At 48.2% G+C, this 4,569-nt stretch overlaps 1 protein-coding gene across 1 annotated transcript in view; it reads left to right on the forward strand.

The window, feature by feature from the left end:
• Nucleotides 1–2,434, forward strand: part of GNAT1 (G protein subunit alpha transducin 1) — a 13,740-nt gene extending 11,306 nt beyond the window's left edge. The window contains exon 9 of the mRNA XM_074283308.1: nt 115–2,434. The gene's annotated coding sequence lies outside the window, so the exon portion shown is untranslated. The remainder of the gene's footprint in view (nt 1–114) is intronic.
• The last annotated feature ends 2,135 nt before the right edge of the window (nt 2,435–4,569 follow it).

Genomic DNA, 4,569 nt, shown 5'->3' on the forward strand with positions numbered 1-4,569 from the left:
GCCAGGAGATTCCCCCACAGGCAGGCGCGTGTGTGTGTGCGCGCACACACACACACACACACACACACACACACACACACACACCCCTGACTCTTTCCCTTTTTCCCTCCCCAGATCGCCTAGCTTTTGGAAGTGTCCTGCAGCGCTCCTTCATTCCATCAGGATTGTGCACAGAGAGCCTACTGTGTGCAGAGCACTGTGCTGGGGAGCTATGAAACTTAGATAAGCCAGAATCCTGTTCTCAGCTAGGCTGTCTAGGAATCCGCACTTCCCACGTCCATAGCTCGTTAAGATTTCAGTCTGAGTCGCATAAAGCACTTTGCTCAACCAGCTCTGGGGGTAGGTAGTGAATTTACGATCATCTGCATTTTACAGACGAAGAAACCGAACTCGAGAGACTTGCAGGAGTCACACAGCTAGGACATATGAGGCAGGGTTTGATTCCAGTTCTCCTGACCCCGAGTCTGCTCTGCCCCATAGGTAACCCTCTGATTTAATGTCTTTTATTTTCCTCCCATTTTCTTTTCCACACCTAGCTGCCCCTCACTCTCCTTTACCCCAGCTGACCCCAGGGGCTCCATCTTTCAGTCCCCATCTCTTCTCCAGCTCCATCAAGACCTCCTCTGTAGTAGAGTAAAGACCAGGTACCAGGTTTCTAGATTATTCTGGAGCTATCCCTAAGCACAGCCTTTCAGGAGGCGGATAGTGTCGTTCAAAGAATAGTGAGAAATAAGCTGAAATGGGATTGAGGGACTGGGGAGCCCCTCCTACAGTCAACTGGTCCATCAAGGCAGACAAGTTCCTGTAGCCACTGTCCAAGGGATTTAAGCCCCAGAAAAGGCCCACCAAGGGCCTCCTCTCCCTCTCCCCAAAACCCCCAGCTCCAGGGAACTACCTCTAACTGCTTCCTCAGACCCATGCTCCACCTTCCCTTTCTCCCAGTCACACAGCATAACTCAGGCTCCCAGCTGAGTCTCCCTTAAGCCGGCCAGCCCAGGGACAAGATTGGGGGGAGGATATGCTGGTCCCCCCCAGTCTTGCCCTTCACGGCTCTGCTCTCACAGTCCCCTGAGCCCCACATAGGCTGGCCCTAGCCAGGCTGCTGTTTGGAATGAAGCAGAGTGACTCAACTTTGTCCACAGCCTCTACCCTACAGGTTAAGAGAAAGACCCTTGTGCTGGGGGGAGGGAGAGGGTGAGGAAAACTGGTTCTTTCCCTCCAGGATCCCCAAGGCCGTGACTGTGCCACCCTCCCCTTAGGACCAATAGCCCTTCAAATCTGGCCTGGACCTAGGGCCGACTATGGGGGAGGGCACTCAGCTTCCTCTCCCCAGCCTCCCAAAGGAACACAATGTGCCCCACCCCTTTCCCACCCCACTCTGTCACCTCCATGTGAGAGAACTAGCACCTGGTGTGCCCAGGCTTGGCAGGGGGCATTGACCAGCTCCAAGGCCTTCACTCACCAGGGAATTTCAGGTAACCCAAACCCAAACTAACTCAGAAAGGCTTCATCCCCCAGCTCCTGAAAGAAGGGCATCCTGGGGGAGGAGGCATGAGATCTTTGGGACTCCCTAGTTCAAACTGAACCTTGCTTGCTGTCTCTACTTCAGGGGCATGGGAGTCAGAAATAAGGAGTTTCAGGGGATCCTTTCCTTCTGGACCACTCTTTAGGGTTCAGTTAAAGCGGTCAAGAGAGCTCCCAAGTGCAGCTACTGAGTCGGAGCTACATTCCTTTTTAGGACCCCCCTGTTCTTCCCAACTGGCCTCTGCCCCCTCAAAGCCCTCACTTCAAGGCCCCCTCAGGGCCTTGGCTTGTTCCAGTAGCGCTATCATGGGGGCATCAGATAGGCGCCAGAGCAGGGGTGAAGGACCAGAAAAGGAGTAGGAGGATGTGTTAGTGTTGACAATCCCTGGACCAAAGCCCTGTGATAGAAGGCCTGGCCAATGGCCGCTAGGTCCTGAGGGGCGGGCTGGGGCAGAGTACTGGCTTCCATCGATCCATTCAGATCTGGAAACAAGAGCCTCAAGTTCCACACACATCGAGTGTTAGGATGTTCTGCTACTAGAGTAGAGAAAGGAGGGAAGTGAGTTCCCTACTCCAGTAGAGCCTGAGTAACTAATCTCCCAGTCCCACAGCTGTCCTCTCTCTTTCTAGACCAGTTTTTATTCTGGAAAAACCAAATTTAGTGCTATAAGACTGGAACCCCAGATCCTCCACTTTCCCTTCAGTCCCCTGTCAACCATCCCCAGGTTTGTATTGAGCTCAGCTCAGCAGATAGAAGAAACAGGAGATGTCGAGGGGAGTTGCAGAGAACCTCTTGTAGGATGGGGAAACAGGTAGAGGAATATACAGTATAACACAGCTAGAAACCCAAATGAGATGGAAGACTAAACCATTCGTTCTCAGCAATCAGCAATAAATAGTCTATCTGGCACCTGGCTTGCTCTCTGACAAAGGGTGGGTTTCTGACTGGGTAAAAAAGAGACTGGGGCCAGAGGAGGCCAGACACAATTAACTACTGTGAACCCCAGCTGCCCAAAGACAGAATGGGTAACATGGGAAGTCATGAGCGATCACTGGCAGAGGTTGTTGGGGACCTGTAAGAGAGGGTAAGGTCCTACGTTATGTGATGGGTGGATTCAGGGACCCCCCTCAAGTCGGCTCTGAGATTCCCATCCAATCCAAAAGTCATTTTATTAAGTGCCTACTATCCACAAGCACTTTGCTTAGCACTGGGACTCAAGAAGGAGAGTACCCTAAACTCAAGGATCTTGCATCCTACGGGCGGTTATAACAGTGTAAAAAGATAAGTGCCAGAGAATTTTGAGAAGCATGATGAAACATCAATAATGGGGAGGGTAAAGAAAGAAAGGGAAGGGGAATCCTAATGATTCAGTGAATTAGGAACAGCTGCTAATGGCAGCTAGCACAGGACCTAAACATAAAGGCAGCTTAGAAATTCCAAGAGGTGGAGGTCAGAAAGAATGGCCCACCGGTCTTACAAAGGCAAGGTTGGGGAGTGACCGATTTGCCAATTTGGCTGGAATATGGAAGGGAGCAAGAAAGGGAAGGAAAGTAGAGAGGTAGGCAGGAGACTTTGAAGGGCCTTACCCCGGGGTCTCTATTTTATTCTAGAGGCAATGAGGAGGTATTGAGCCATGAGGGGTAGGTGGAGGGTAGATGGAGGTAGGGGTGCTATGGTGAGACTGGTGCTTGTAGGAAGATTATTCTGGCAACCCCATAGAGCAGAGACAAACAAGCAGCTCTCCTGCAACATTCCAGAGGGCAAGGAGTTGGATTAAAATTTAATTATGAAATATATTTATTAGCTTTGTGGGCAATTCACAGTTTGCCTCAGTTTCCCCATCTGTAAAATTTGCTGGAGAAAGAAATGGCGCCATCCCAGTATCTTTATCAGGAAAACCCCAAATGGGGTCATGGACATGACTGAAATGACTGAACAATAAACATTTAACAAAATAAACAACAATATAGATAATGTCACATTTGAAAACTAATATATCCCATAGGAATTCGTAGGTGTGAATAAGTGGCCTCTGTTTCTATTTGAGCTTGAGGCCAGTGGTGCAGAGGATAATTGAAGATGAGGAGAGGAGGTCTGAGGAGAGGTCCTGAAAAAAAATGTAGGTGAATGGAGTGAAGGGGAGGAATGTGAGATCTGATTCCAAAGGTATAATGGACGAGATTTGGCAACTGATGAGATATAGAGGAGAGGTGAAAATGAGAAGGAGAAGAGGGGAGAAAGCCTCTAAGGCTTCAAACCCGGGTGATTGAAAAGATAGTGGTACCCTCAAAGGAGATAAGGAAGTGTGGAAAAGAAGCTTGGTGTGGGCTGATGGGCTGATGAGGTTCTCTGAGGAGCAGGTCACATCCATCTCTTAGATAGTCCATCAATGGGCCAACTGCCCAGGTCATCCAAGGTCTCCCCTTTCCTGTTAATAAGCATCATTAACAACATTAAATAATTGTAGTTCCATAGCCCTTTATAGCTTATAAGACGCTCTCCTCACAATCCTGTGAAGTAGGCCATATAAGTAGCATTTCTATTCTAGTATAGAACCAACTGAGATAATTTTTTCAACTCTGGAGAAGAGAAGAACTCTTAATCAAAGGAGTAATAGAAATAATCATACAGAACAATAATATTCCTTAACATTCATACACCAGAACTTATTCTCCAATTGTTGGGCATCTCCAGTAGGAATAGAAATAATCATAAAAGACAAATGGATCATTTCAATTACACGAAATTAAAATAATTTTGTAAGAACAAAATCAATGCAACTAGAATAAAGAGAGCAAGGATTCTTTGCATAAAATATCAGGCCTGTCTAATATTCAAGCCACCAAGAGGCAGATGTGGAATAAACAAAGCTCCTCTCCCAGTCTGGAAGACCTGATAGCAACTCCCACCCCTGGCACTTCACTAAGGGTAACTCTGGATGGAGCATCTAATTTCTCAGCGCCCCGTGTGACTAAAACTATCTTAGTTTCAGGGCACTTGCTGAAATGCAGAGAGGAGGGATTTCCTTACCAGGAATTCCCTAC

This window comes from Sminthopsis crassicaudata, chromosome 1, assembly GCF_048593235.1.
Source record: "Sminthopsis crassicaudata isolate SCR6 chromosome 1, ASM4859323v1, whole genome shotgun sequence".
In the NCBI taxonomy this organism is placed as follows: domain Eukaryota; kingdom Metazoa; phylum Chordata; class Mammalia; order Dasyuromorphia; family Dasyuridae; genus Sminthopsis; species Sminthopsis crassicaudata.